Source organism: Gorilla gorilla, chromosome 18, assembly GCF_029281585.2.
Source record: "Gorilla gorilla gorilla isolate KB3781 chromosome 18, NHGRI_mGorGor1-v2.1_pri, whole genome shotgun sequence".
In the NCBI taxonomy this organism is placed as follows: Eukaryota; Metazoa; Chordata; class Mammalia; order Primates; family Hominidae; genus Gorilla; species Gorilla gorilla.
Genome location: NC_073242.2, coordinates 103,892,929 through 103,908,575, shown reverse-complemented (window position 1 = coordinate 103,908,575; position 15,647 = coordinate 103,892,929). Strand labels below are relative to the sequence as shown.

Sequence of the window (15,647 nt, the reverse complement as noted above, 5' to 3'; positions counted from 1 at the left end):
TGGGTGACAGAGCAACAACTTGTCTCAAAAAAAAAAACCAAAAAAAAAAAATAGACAAAATACAGCTTAGGCAATATGACAAAACCCCATATCTGCAAAAAATACAAAAATCAGCCAGGCGTGGTGGTGCATGCCTGTAGTCCCAACTACTTGGGAGGTTTAGGTGGGATGATCACTTGAGCCTGGGAGGTTGAGGCTCTGGTGGTGAGCCATGATCACACCACTGCACTCCAGCCTGGTCAACAGAGTGAGAACCTGTCTCGACAACAACAAATACACACACACACACACACACACACACACACACACACATCTAAATACATATATAATACATATATATACACACAAAATAGTTTAGAAGCCGCATTGTGTGAACATGCATTTATAAACACTAAAATCCCATGTAATGACCAGCTGCTTAAACTGAAAGGCAGGAGGGAAATGCAGATTCACAATCCCCAGGTGAATCTCTGACTCTGGAGTGCACATGCAGTTTATGTAAATGTAAACTGGCTTATGTTTAAATTGTTCTTGCTGGCCGGGCGCAGTGGCTCACGCCTATAATCCCAGCACGTTGGGAGGCCGAGGTGGACGGATCACCTGAGGCCCAGGAGTTCGAGACCAGCTTGGCCAACATGGCAAAATCCCATCTCTACTAAAAATACAAAAATTAGCTGGGCATGGTCACGTATGCCTGTAGTCCTAGGTACTTGGAAGGCTGAGGCAGGAGAATCGCTTGAACCCAGGAGTTAGAGGCTGCAGTGAGCTGAAATTGCGACACTGCACTTCAGCCTTGGCGCCAGAGCAAGACTGTCTCAAAAAATTAAATAAAAATAAATAAATCGTTCTTGCTCTTCAGGGAGTAAGCCCAGGGGGGAGTGGGTGGGTAGGAAAAGCATCACTGATAGTTAAGTTTGGGTGAATAAATGTGAACAATGACTCCAATGCCATAGACCCTCACGTGTTTGTTGCATTAATTGGATAATTCAAAATATAAAGTATTATCCAGTTTCAGGATAATATTAAGATCTAAATCAATGAATGCTCTATGAAAAGTTGTAGATTAACTGATCCCTTAAAACTAAAAACAGCGTCTTCATAAGCTTCTACTGAGGGCAGCTACCACTTTCTTCATCACATTTCTTATACTCAATAGCTGTGGGCAATGTCAAAATAGCTGTATGATCAACATTAATAAACAACACCAGGGCAACAGCCAGACACAAACCTAAATGAAGAATTAAATTGTATAAAGATGTATAAAGATGTCTATTAGTTAGTACATAGGAAATTGTTTGATAATGTTGGCAGAAAAAAAAAACAGGCCAGGCGCAGTGGCTCACACCTGTAATCCCAGCACTTTGGGAGGCCAAGGTTGGCGGATCACCTGAGGCCAGGTGCTTGAGACCAGCCTGGCCAACATAGCAAAACCCCGTCTCTACTAAACATACAGAAATTAGCCAGGCGTGGTGGGGGGTGCCTGTAATCCCAGCTATTCGGGAGACTGAGGCAGGAGAACTGCTTGAACCTGGGAGGCGGAGGCTGCAGTGAGCAGAGATGGTGCCACTGCACTCCAGCCTAGGCGACAGCAAAATTCCATCTCAAAAAACAAAAACAAAAAAACAAAGGAAAAACAGTATTCTATGTCAAGTTCCTGGGAAGAATGTCAAATAATTTCTGAATCCCTTAGCACTGAGTGCAGGGTCAGACACAGAGTAAGTATTCAATCAGATTTATGATCCTTATAATTACTAATACTTACTGGGTTGCTTACTATATTCCAGGCATTGTGCTAATAATTAACGCCTCTACACACATTACTTCCTCACAAGCCCCAAATCATAGTACATTTTAGAGCCAGAACTTAAAACTAAGTAAAATTCTAGGACCAGTGCTCTTAACCACTGGGCAATACTGCTTCTCAATTTTATCAAGTAAGTAAATGAAGCAACTCAACACTTTAAAAAAGCTTGTACTCAAAAATCATATTTAGAACTAAGGTTTAATTTTAAAGATTATCCTTGCTTGATTAATGTTTTCACCTGGGAAGAAAGTGACTCTTTACAGGGAAAATTTCTACTTTACAACAGTCTCAACTAGATGGCCGTAAACTCATCATCCAGATCAGGGCTTTTTTTTTTTTTTTCCTTTTTCCACCAACTCTTAAACCCAAGCATTTTTAAGAGTGAAAGCACGGCCAGGCATGGTGGCTCACACCTGTAAAACCAGCACTTTGGGAGGCCAAAGCGGGGCAGATCACCCGATGTCAAGAGTTTGAGACCAGCCTGGCCAACATGGTGAAACCCCGTCTCTACTAAAACTACAAATATTAGCTGGGCGTGGCGGTGTGCGCCTGTAGTCCCAGCTACTCAGGAGGCTGAGGCACAAGAATCACTTGAACCTGGGAGGTGGAGATTGCAGTTAGCCAAGAACGCGCCACTGCACTCTAGCCTGGGCAGCAGAGCAAGACTCTGTCTCAAACAAAAATCCCAGAACCAAAAAAACTGCAACAAAGCATTTACAGAGTGGGTATATCTACGTGCACATTTTCTGATAGATACTAATTGCTGAGAATTTAGACACAGTTTTACCTCTCTACAAATTCATAAATTATATTTCAAGTACAGTTAATTCTGCTGTATAAATGAACTGGGTTCAATATTTTTGCTACAATTTTATCTAACACAGTTGCATGATAGGTATGATTTAATTCTCCTTTCCTAAGAAGAACCATTCAATTGCATGCTCACTGTCACAGAACTGAGACTTTTTTTGAGATGGAGTCTCATTCTGTCTCCCAGGCTGGAGTGCAGTGGCTTGATCTCGGCTCACTGCAACCTCCGCCTCCCGGGTTCAAGTGATTCTGCTGCCTCAGCCTCCTGAGTAGCTGGGATTCCAGGCGCCCGCCATCACGCCCAGCTAATTTTTTTGTATTTTTAGTAGAGATGGGGTCTTACCATGTTGGCCGGATCAAACTCCCGCCCTCAGATAATCTGCCTGCCTTGACCTCCCAAAGTGCTGGGATTACAGGCGTGCGCCTCTGCACCCAGCCAGAACTGAGACTTTAATAGTTAGCTCATTTTATAAAACAAGCCCTACTATTCACACCTTCATGAGCATTTTTTACAAACTTTTTTTTTTTTTGAGACATGACCTCGCTCTATCGTCCAGGCTGTCACAGTGGCGTGATCATAGCTGGCTGCAGCCTTGAGTTCCCGGGCTCAAGTGATCCTCTAACCTCAGACCCCTGAGCAGACATGGCTACAGGCACATGCCACTACACTTAGCTAATTTTTAAAAATATTTTGGAGAGACATGGTCCTACTATGTCGCCCAGGCTGATCTCAAACTCCTGGCTTCACGAGCAATTCTCCTGCCTTGGCCTCCCAAAGTGCTGAGATTAGAAATGTGGGCCACAGTGCCTGGCCAAGAATCGTTTTTATGCTAGGTGATTTTTATCACTTTCAGACAGTATGGGATATTAAAATACTCCCTCACTACCAGAAGAAATATTACATATGTAATGTTAAAATTGCTTAAAAGTTCTGACAATTTAAATGTTGGAGGAAAAGTCAAGAATCAAATGCAAAGTAAGATGGTAAAGGAGGTCAAGGAGGAACTCTCAATTTTTCAAAAAAGCTAATGGAAAATCATAAATTGGCAAGGCCGGGTGCGGTGGCTCACACCTGTAATCCCAGCACTTTGGGAGGCTGAGGCAGGTGGATGGAGACCATCCTGGCTAACACAGTAGAAATCCCGTCTCTACTAGAAATACAAAAAATTAGCCAGGTGTGGTGGCCGGCGCCTGTAGTCCCAGCTACTAGGGAGGCTGAGGCAGGAGAATGGTGTGAACCCGGGAGGCTGAGCTTGCAGTAAGCCGAGATTGTGCCACTGCACTCCAGCCTGGGCGACAGACCAAGACTCCGTCTCAAAAAAAAAAAAAAAAAAAAAAAAAAAAAAGTTGTTTATCATATCTTCCAAAACTGGTAACTACAATAGAAATAAAAGGTGTCTTTAGAGCCTAAGATTTGGGAATTAATGAACTAGTCACTTTAAAAATTTTTTCATCTTAGGCTGGGAGCAGTGGCTCACACCTGTAATCCCAGCACTTTGGGAGGCCGGGGTGGGCAGATCACGAGGTCAGGAGTTCGAGACCAGCCTGGCCAAGATGGTAAAACCCCATCTCTACTAAAAATACAAAAACTAATCGGGTACAATGGCGGGCACCTGTAATCCCAGCTACTCAGGAAGCTGAGGCAGGAGAATTGCTTGAACCCAGGAGGCAGCGGTTGCAGTGAGCCAAGAATGTACCACTGCACTCCAGCCTAGGTGACAGAGCAAGACTCTGTTTCAGGGGGAAAAAAAAAAAAATCTCATCTTTTGAAAACACACTAATCAACACTTTTCCTCAGGTAAACCAGTTCACCAAAGTGTGAATTTAAAAAATTATACATTTGGCCGGCAGCGGTGGCTCATGCCTGTAATTCCGGCACTTTGGGAGGCAGAGGCGGGCGGATCACGACAGGAGTTTGAGACCAGCCTGTCCAACATGGTGAAATCCCATCTCTACTAAAGATATAAAAAATTACCTGGGCGTGGTGGTGTGCCTGTAACCCCAGCTACTCAGGAGGCTGAGGCAGGAGAATCGTTTGAATCTGGGAGGTGGAGGTTGCAGTGAACCGAGATGGCGCCACTGCACTCCAGCCTGGGCGACAGGGTGAGAGTCCGTCTCAGAAAAAAAAAAAAAAAAAAAAAAAAATATATATATATATATATATGTATATACACACACACATACATACACACACACACACACTCTCTCTCTCTCTCTCTCTCACTTTTATGTGATTTGGGAAAAAAAAAAACCCACACAAACACACACCTCAAATCCCAGAATTTAGAGACATTACAGTTGAGCACAAATCTAAGTTAAAAAAAAAAAAAAAAGGCGGGGGTGCAGGGATGGGATGGGTGGGTAAAGAGGGCTAGAGTGACAGAAAGCAGGGCAGGGATCCACTGCAAAGGGACATAGGGACATTTTCAGGGAGACAGAAATGCTCTGTACCTTTTTTGGGGTGGGTGGGTAGGGGACTTATTTTCTGAGACAGGGTCTCACTCTGTCACCCAGGCCAAGTGCAGTGGCACTATCGTGGCTCCCTGCAGCCTCACCCTCCTGGGCTCAAGCGATCCTCTCACCTCAGCCTCCCAAGTAGGTGGGACTACAGGTGCATGCCAACAAGCCTGGCTAAGTTTTTATTTTTTATAGAGATAGGGGTCTCACTGTGTTGCCCTGGCTGCCCTCAAACTCCTGGGCTCAAGAGATCATCCTTCCTTGGCCTCCCAAAGTGTTGAAATTACAGGTGTGAGCCACTGCACCAGGTCAATGCTTTGTATCTTGATCATGCTGGTGGTAATATCACTATATACAACTTCCAAAACACAAACTATATAATTAAAATGGGTATATTTGTTGTATGTAAACTGTCCCTCAATTTTTCATAAAGGGGGAGTAAATTGATGTAAAGTAGATTTAAAAGAAAATACTAAGCAAATAATAGTATAGGCTGGTACAGTGATATGGCCAAATTCACAGATGGTACATGAATAACTGACATGAATAACAGCTGTTTAAGAGATACAGAGCTAAGCCTTCAAAGAGAAGGCTTTTTTTTTTTTTTTGAGACGCAGTCTTGCTCTGTCGCCTAGGCTGGAGTACAGTGGCGTGATCTCGGCTCACTGCAACCTCCGCCTCCCGGGTTCAAGCGATTCTCCTGCCTCAGCCTCCCAATTAGCTGGGACCACAGGCACATGCCACGACACCTGGCTAGTTTTTTGTATTTTTAGTAGAGACGGGGTTTCACCATGTTAGCCATGATGGCCTCGATCTCCTGACCTCATGATCTGCCCGCCTCGGCCTCCCAAAGTGATGAGATTACAGGCATGAGCCACCATACCTGGCCAAGAGAAGGCTTTTAAGAGAAGCAGCCTCTATAACAAAGAAAGTCTAAAATTTATTTTTAAAAGTATATTAATTGTAACATTCATCAGTGCTGGAAGTATATAATACTTTCGTTTCAACAAAGTTTTTTTTTTCAGGAGAGGAATGTTCTTATTTGGGGGACTTTTAGGACTTATTTCGGAGGCCTCTTAGGGCTAACTAAAGAGAAACCAGCTGCTCATATTAGAAGACCTTGGAGTTATCAGATGCTAGTTTATACCATATGCATTAGACATATAAAAAATCACCACCTACCTTCAGCTGAGATAAAAAGCAAGAGGTAAAGCTCCAGACAGCTGTTCCTAACTTAACTACTCTTGCCTCCCACAGCTTTCTGAACAAGGTAAATGCTGAATAGTGATCATCATTCAACCTTCATCTCTGCAAAAAGCATTTCTTTTCCTCCCAGGCGAAAACAAACAGTGCCTGCTGTCTGGCACTAGTTAAACAAGTTCCCCAAACACCACACACGTCTATTATAATACATACCACTGAGAAGCCACAGCAAGAACATAATGTTCCTTATGGGCCAAGGATGAGAGAACAGGACAGGAATCCTCCAAGCTGATACAGTGACTTGTAAACCTGGTTTATCTTATTGGAGTCTCAGTTTCTATATTTGTAAGTATTTTTGCCTGATTCAACAGTATAGTTATTTAATTAAGAACCAGAACTTGTGTCTCCTCCAATCTTCTTTTTTTTTTTTTGAGATGGAGTCTCACTCTGTTGCAGTGGCACAATGTCCTGAGTAGCTGGGGACTACAGGCGTGAGCCACCGCACCTGGCTAATTTTTGTATTTTTAGTAGAGATGAGGTTTCACCACGTTGGCCAGGCTGGTCTTGAACTCCTGAACTCAGGTGATCCACCCACCTCGGCCTCCCAAAGTGCTGGGAGTACAGGCATGAGTCACCATGGTCAGCCGTCTCCTCTCATCTTCTAAGAACTGGATATTGTCATTTGAAAGTCTTATTTTTAACCATCATGGTCTCTACGCTTGAGTGTGTCTGTGAGAATATGAAGACATACTGTAATTACTGGCTCATTAAGCATCATAATCTTCCTAGTTGCAAAGGGTTAGCCAAGTACTGTATAAGGTGTAACTATAAGTATTTAATCTTACAAATTCCTCAAGAAGATAGGCAGAAAATCGGAAAGAAAAGGGCAAAAATAGGCTGGGTGCAGTGGCCCACCTGAGGTACAGAGTTCAAGACCAGCCTGGCCAACATGATGAAACCCTGTCTCTACTAAAAATACAAAAAATTAGCCGGGCGTGGTGGTGGGCGCCTGTAATCCCAGCTACTCAGGAGGCTGACACAGGAGAATTGCTTGAACCCAGAGGCAGAGGTTACAGTGAACCAAGATCGCACCACTGCACTCCTGCCTGGGCAACAAGAGCAAAACTCCATTTCAAAAAAAAAAAAGAAACAAAAGAAAAGGACAAAAATACCCAACAGTGGAAAGGAGGCAGCAAAGTTAACTGCACAGATCACATCTCAGTCAGAGAGCAGTATGTGAAGGAGGGAAAAAGCCTCTAATCACTTGACTCAGATATATGTTGGAGATGCTAGAGATCCAACTCCGTGTTCCAAAAACCTGTGTTCCCAGAGACCACTACTGCAGTGTCAGTTCACACAGATCTTATAACATGAGTAAACACTTCCAGAGAATGACACTGATGGAAAAATAGCATACAATAGGGAAGCTCTATTTCTAAAAACTTTATTGTTTACCTGGAATCACACCTTTATTCCGGAACAAAAAGAAAATTGCTAAACAGAAGCAGATACTGTTATAACTCTTCCTTAAGATAAGCTTCTTTATAGGCAGTGTTTAACTAGTTTAACTAGTGCTAGACAGCAGGCACTGTTTGTTTTTGCCTGGGAGGAAAAGAAATGCTTTTAGCAGAGATGAAGGTTGAATGATTATCACCATTCAGGATTTACCTTGTTCAGGGATTGTTAGCGAGCGATCAAATCAGAAAGATAAAGATGAAATGCTTTTCCTGTTTCTTGATTTTTATCTACCAGCAATAATATGAGGCACACTCGTAAAGGTCTGCATTACATTTACAATTAAACTCTAGAAAAGCATAATTCTGAGCTAAATATTCTGCCTAAAGAATCTCTTCCACATAATCTTTCCTGGTCTCTTGCTCCTTGCACTCACAATTTGTTTCTTAATTCCTATGCTTTTTATCCCTTTCTATACAAGGATTTGTCCAAAAAAAGTATACTCCCTTACCAGAACGCGACCTCCTGCAGGGGCCACATCTTACTCACCTTGTGTCTCTGTCAGCACTCAGCACTGGGCTTTGACCACAGCTCACCTTCGATTAATAAAAATTATAAATCAAGGCTGGGTGCAGTGGCTTACACCTGTAATCCCAGCACTTTGGGAGGCCAAGGTGGGCAGATTACTTGAGGTCAGGAGTTGGAGACCAGCCTGGCCAACATGGCGAAACCCCGTCTCTATTAAAAATACAAAAATTGGCCGGGCGCGGTGGCTCACGCCTGTAATCCCAGAACTTTGGGAGGCTGAGGCGGAGGTCAGGAGATCGAGACCATCCTGGCTAACACTTAGTGAAACCACATCTCTACTAAAAATACAAAAAATTAGCTGGGCGTGGTGGTGGGCGCCTGTAGTCCCAGCTGAGGCAGAAGAATGGCATGAACCTGGGAGGTGGAGCTTGCAGTGAGCCGAGACTGTGCCACTGCACTGCAGCCTAGGCCACAGGGTGAGACTCCATCTCAAAAAAATAAAAAATAAAAAAAAAAAATTAGCCGGGCGTGGCACAAAAATAATCCCAACTACTCGGGAAGCTGAGGCAGGAGAATTGCTTGAACCCAGGGGGCAGAGGTTGCAGTGGGGCAGAGGTCGCATAGAGGTGAGATCGCACCACTGCACTCCAGCCTGGGTGACAGAGCAAGAGTCCGTCTCAAAAAAAAATTATAAATCAAAATAGGTTTCTGCTTTAGGTGACAACAGATGAAATCAAGCTCAAGCAACTTCTACCTATAACTCATATAATCCTAGATATAGTGGAGCAAAGACGGAAATGGGACCATCAATAGCTCTGCCACTGACTTCCCCTGCAATCTTGAATAAATCAAGAATGAACAAAGCCATAAACATCTAGGATCAGGAACTTTGTACTATGGCCGAGTCCCATCAGTTTTCCCTGACAGCCAGTATTAGATAACCATTTACAGCCACAGCCACCACGCATCTGTATGCAAAACCCTCACATTATAACATTGGAGTTGGCTTTATATGAAAGCTACAATTACAGCCTCTCATCTCCTCTCACTCTATATAAAAGAGTGGGATCTATAAAGCCATACACGGAAACTGGTCATTTCAACCTTGCCTAACAGGGGTTCTTTTCTCATGCTTTTTAAGGAAGGAGCAGGAATAGAAATTCTCGGAGTCCTTATCAGTAAGTAATGATCAGGAATGTTCCATTGATGCTGCTATAAACCTCTAGCATAACAGCAAGGTGACAAAGAATTTTCTAAAATCAGGCCCAATTAGCAGGAAAGAAACACTTAGCTCGGGATGAGTTCAAGAATCAAAAATGGGCTGAGTTGTGCTGATTTAGGTCAGAAACAGGGTCAAAGTTGCCTCTTTCAGAGATGAGAATTAGATATAACAAGTAATTGGCCGGGCACAGTAGCTCACGCCTGTAACCCCAGCACTTTGGGAGGCCGAGGCAGGTGGATCACTTGAGGTCAGGAGCTTGAGACCAGCCTGGTCAATATGGTGAAATCCCATCCCTACTAAAAATACAAAAATTAGCCAGGTGTGGTGGTGGGTGCCTGTAATCCCAGCTACTTGAGAGGCTAAGGCAGGAGAATCGCTTGAACCTGGAAAGCAGAGGTTGCAGTGAGCCGAGACTGTGCCACTGCACTCTAGCCTGGGCGACAGAGGGAGACTCCATCTCAAAAAAAAAAAAACGAATTGCCAGCTCTTAGCACTGTCCAGCGGAACCTTCTTTGCGATGGAAATGTTCCACATCTGTGCCGCCCAGTGTAGCAGACATCAGCCACATGTGGCTGCTGAGCACTTGAAATGTGGCTAGCATGACTGAGGAAACGAATTTTAAATTGTGTTTAATTTTAATCTCAATGTAAACTGCCAAATATGGCTAGTGGTGACCAAACCGGAACTGTAGCTCTAGATTCCCTAAATTAGGGACTTTCAACGACAGGCAATTCCCTCTACCCCTTGGGGGACAACTGACCCCATCTTGAGACATTTCTTATTGTTACAACTGGGGGTAGGGAGTGCGACTAGCATCTACTGAGCAGAGGTCAGGGACACTGCTAAGCATGCTGCCATGCACAGGCCAGCCCCCATAACAGCAAATTATCTGACCCAAAATATCAGTAGTGCTGACGCTGAGAAACTGCTTCAAGTTTGCTCAAGGACAGAATTAAAGTAAATGCAAACAAACTGCAGTATACCTTGCCTAAACATAATACCCAGGAAGAATGAGATCTTTTAACCAACAGAAAAAGGTCTGGGCTATTCTACAAGTTTAGAGTAGCAGGTTTTGGCCTGGCACGGTGGCTCATGCTTATAATCCCAGCACTTTGGGAGGCTAAGGCAAGAGGATGGCTTGAGCCCAGGAGGTTGGGACCAGCCTGGGCAATATAGTGAGACCTTGTCTCGAGAAAAAAAAAAAAATTGTTTTAATTAGCTCAGTGTGGGGGTGAGTGCCTGTAGTCCCAGCTACTCAGGAGGCTGAGGCGCGAGGATCACTTGAGCCCTGGAGACGGACGTTGCAGTGAGCCAAGATTGTACCACGGCTCTCCAGCCTGGGTGACAGAGAGAGATCCTGTCTCAAAAATAATAATAATATAACAGGTTTTTACTGGAAGGTGTGTTTAATAACTTAAAATCTTCATCAATATAGTGATTACTTCCTGTGGCATTTTCCTTATTGAATATTAACATAAGTACACACTGTGAGACTCTGCTACAGGGCCTTGTTCCTTATGCCTTGGACATACAGTGGGGGGCAGGGGCAAAGCCCCTACTCCTACTCTCCTAAGTTTGAATTTCCTTTGCCTCCTCAATTAACCCATCTGATTTATTGGGACATCACTGATCTCAGATACAAGAAAACTGATACTGTTGTGGAAGAAAAGCAAATCGTGACGAGAAAATGGCTCTGTTATCACAGGTCTGCACATTTACATAACAGAAAAAACAAGGGACAGAATTATATTTGGACCAAATCCAAATCATTGAGTGATTCTACTAAATGATGATCGCATACTACATTTTGTTTTTGTTTTTTCACATACATTTTAAAGTGAGAGATATTATTTTAAATTTTAGAGGGTGAGCATCAAATAACATTGTGGTTTCTGTAATCAGTATAAATTACGCAAGAATCAGTTTAAATGGGATCATTCACAACTGCTCACATAGCTCTTGAGTTTATATTAACAATGTAGAATTTAACGCAGGATAGTCTATTCCTCAAAGAAACAGGAATAATGAACACAATTAAATGTTTCACTTTGACCCAGACTATTTTTCAGAACATAAAGTCATCAACATTCATATTACAGCAATGCTGTTTCTTTTCTGCCCAATTAGCACCAATATAAATCGTTCATTCCATCTAAGGCCCTGTATTACTTCAGGGAATATAAATCTAAGTCCCAGCCAGGTGCAGTGGCTTACGCCTGTAATCCCAGCACTGTGGGAGGCTGAGGCTGAAGGATCACAAGGTCAGGCGTTTGAGACCATCCTGACCAACATGGTGAAACCCCCATCTCTACTGGGAATACAAAAATTAGTCGGGTGTGGTGTCACACGCCTGTAGTCACAGCTGCTCGGGAGGCTGAGGCAGGAGAATCACTTGAATCCGGGAGGCGGAGGTTGCAGTGATCCGAGATCGCCTCACTGCACTCCAGCCTGGGCAAGAGACCGAGACTCCCTCTCAAAAAAAAAAAAAAAAAAAAAAAGTAAGTCCCATAGTTCTGAAAAACTTACACTCAGAATTTTCACATTGACCTAAGGCAGAAACCTCCAGCCCACATGTTCTGAATTCCTAAAAGATCACTACAATTTTTGTGAATGCTCCAATATTAAACACACTGGAATTTCAGTCCCTCTTGAGATCCTCATTGAGAGAGTTTAAGATCTTTTATCATCAATTAACACTTAGGGAGCAACCACTGTAACCTACTGATCAAATGCCAGAAAAGTAATATTTAAAGCAGGATTCTGACCCACCCTGCAGATTTTCCTATAAAGGCTAATTATTCCTGGAGGAAAGATCACCCCAGTTCTTCAGGATTCCAATTACAATCACATGAAGCCCACCCACCTTCTTAGGAAATTGATAACACCACTTTGCATCATTTTGTACTCAACTGCTGGTGTTATAAACATGATCTTGACCAGGATTTCTCAGCCTCAACACTGCTGACATTTTGGGCCAGAGAATTCTCCAGCGTGGGGGGCTGTCCTGTGCAAGGTAGGATGTTTAGAGGCGTCCCTGGCCTCTACCCACTAGGTACCGGCAGCACCTCCCTGCCCCCACTGTGACAATCAAAAATATGTCCAGAGATAGCCAAATGTCCCCTGGGGAAATAAATTGCCCCCTGCTTTAAGAACCACTCATCTGGACAAACTCAAAGTACCAAAAGGTAGACACCCTGCTAATCAGACGACCGGAAAGACTTTATTCCCAGCCAGGAAAATACGTAACATTCACCCCAGAGATGGCACAAGAAAACCATATTATCTTTTTCTTGTCTTCCACCCAATTTATGCTAAGCAACCCAGGAATAGTCTATACCACTGTGAGCACATGAAGACATCTGGCCCAGCCTTTACAATTACTGCCTTTAACTCTCCAGTGACAAGTGAACAAAATCTACAGCAGCTGCTGCCTTGAAAAAAGACAAAATATGTTATTCCTGCCAGCTCAAAATTAAAATGTACCCGTCTTAAAACACGAGCATTGCTCCTGAATGCCACATGCATGAAAAACCGGGTATGCACTGGATTGGACAAGCAGACTCCCAAGCTGGAACAGAGAGAAGGGCTTTGAGGGAGGGCAGAATGTCAGGTACCGAAAGCAGGAATCCGTGAAGAAACCCAAACCGGTTTCCATTTACAAGCCCTAACACTGGGACAATGAGAATCCGTTTCACATGGTAGAGCAGTCAGCCAGGTACACCATGCTGCTGTTCCCCCAAGGGGAAACCAGAGGTAGGCTCTGTTACCAGTGGATTTCGAGTTGACTCGGGGATCCCTCCTCGCCACTGGAATGGGGGAGCCAGGAAGTTGTGGAGCAGCTGCGATCCCCGAAACTCAATTCGCAATCTACGCAACACCCACCCCTTTCTGGAACTCAGAGGTTCTCGCCCAGTGATCGCAGGCTCAGCATCAGAATCACCTGCGTGGGGCGGAGTGGGAGGGGGGCGGTGGCTGTTAAACACGCAGTTCCCGGTCCCGCCCCCAGAGGTTCTGACCCCGGGACTGAACCTCCGCATTTTACCAAAGGCCCCAGGTGATTCCCACTCAAGCTGAAGTTGGAAAACCACTGCTTTAGCAATTTTCATTCCTAACTCGGAGACCAAGAAAAACCGACAGGTTTGCAGCTGGCTCTGAAATAACTGCGGTTTCTTTCCGGGAGCATCTGGGGCCGCCAACGGAGAGCTCCCGGTCCTCCGAAAGGGCCAGCCGAGCTCAGGCCGGCCACTCGCGGAACCTCGGCAGGGCCCAAGGTCGGCCCCGCGGTCCCAGTCCTGGGCTCCGGGCCCCTCGCGGCCCCCACGGAACCCCGCCCAGCCTCTTCGGCCCACGGGGACCCAAGAGACACCCGGCCCCGTGACGCGCCCGGGCCCCAGCCGCCCTCCCGGCGAGGCCTCCTCAGGCGGGGCCTGTCAGCCCACGTCCCCCTGTCCGGGTCACAATGGCAGCTCGCGACTGGGAAACAGTTGCCTCGGAAGCGGGAGCCCCGGGCCGCAGCACCGTCCCCATCGCCCCCTCCCGGCACGGACCTTCTCCAGGGACGCGTCCATGGCTGAGGCGGCCAGTGGTGGCCCGGCGGTCCCGGGCTCTACTTCCTCCTCCCGCGCCCCGCAGCTCTTTCCACGCTGGCAGCGCTGACGTCCCCCGCGCCCGCGGCCAGCGGGGCGGAGAAGAAGAGGAGCTGCCAGGCGGTGCCGCCGGCTGCCGAACCTGATGGTTGAGGGGCGGCGGGGCGGGGCCCCGTAGCGGTGGGCGGAGCCCTCTGGGATTCCGTACCTGGGCACCACGCCGGCCCTCCCTAACGTGCGCAGGTGAAGGGGGAGGATGCCCGGTGGATTGTTCACCAAACTTTTTCCAGCAGCCTGTTGCAATCATCAAGGTAGAAGTATAATAATCACAAAGTACTATTCACGGAGTGAAAGGCTGGAAATACTAGTGACGCACCTCACTTCCGGGCCCAGGCTTCCAAGTCTCCCGCCTCACCTCCCGCCGGCATCCCTCCAGAATGGAACAGGCCATTCGCCAAGGAGGCGGTGAGCGAGTGAGCAACCTTGCGCATGCGCAGGACTCGCAGCGTCCTCGGCGCCCGAGGACTTGGGGGTTTTGGGGTTGGGGGCTGCTTAGTGAACGCTGTTCAGAGAAGGCACTGATCTAAGCTGAGGTGTTGTCTCAGACCCTACCGCCGAATTCTAGACGGAAAAAATTGTTGAAACAGCTGGTCCAGCCTCTTTCATGTCACAATTATGACTTGTCAGGTAATGGGTAGTAGTAATAATGATAATACATCAGCTGCTGTTCTTCCATTTTCCTATTTCAGCAGCTCTAGGAGATCATTATCCCCATTTCGCAGTGCCGATCTAGGTAGGATTCAGACCCAAGCCCCATGAGTCCACATACTGCTTCCACTCCTACGTTACTTTAAATGTTTTAAAAAGTTAATTTATTATTATTTTTTATCTTGTTAACCGATGAACTGAAGAGAAAAAAAATTAAAATCTCATTTTAATAGAGAAGGTGGGGGAGTCTCACTATGTTACCCAAGCTGGCTTCAAACTCCTGGCCTCAGGCGATCTTCCCGTCTCAGCTTCCCCAAGTGCTGGGATTACAGGCGTGAGCTACCACGCCCGGCCACTTTTGTAATTTTACTGCAATGTGTTTCGAACGAATGGGGAGGGCGTACATTTGCTTAGTAGATTCCTCCCACCTTAATGTGGGAAACTGATGTAGACTACCACAGTGGCAATCAATGGAACGCTTCACCTCTGCGATGACGCTGCAACCACAATCTTACTCCTTTTCTCTCCTGTTTTATACTCTTCGTCCCGAAATCTGTGTAAACAGGGTCACATTTTCAGCGCAGTAACTCCATGTTTTGAGCTATCTACGTTGTATTTGGTAAATTGCCTGGTTATGTTAATAAAATTATTTTCTACCAAAAAACCCTTGTGTGCTGGTTTAGACTGTACTGTGGGAATTATTCTGACTCTCTAAAGAGCTTTCCAAACAGAAGGAATGATAGATTTATGTCTTTCAAGAATTGAAGATTGAATGTACCCCTGCTTGAGCAAAACAAGTCACTTTTCCAACATGTTTTGAAATTTTTCAAAGGCAGAAAAGTTTAAACAATTGTACAGTGAACAACCATATACC

General features: G+C 45.3%; 1 pseudogene; it reads right to left on the bottom strand.

Moving 5' to 3' along the window:
* The window catches only part of LOC101126158 (putative pyridoxal-dependent decarboxylase domain-containing protein 2), a 45,882-nt pseudogene extending 31,474 nt beyond the window's left edge, over positions 1–14,408 (bottom strand).
* Positions 14,409–15,647: the final 1,239 nt, after the last annotated feature.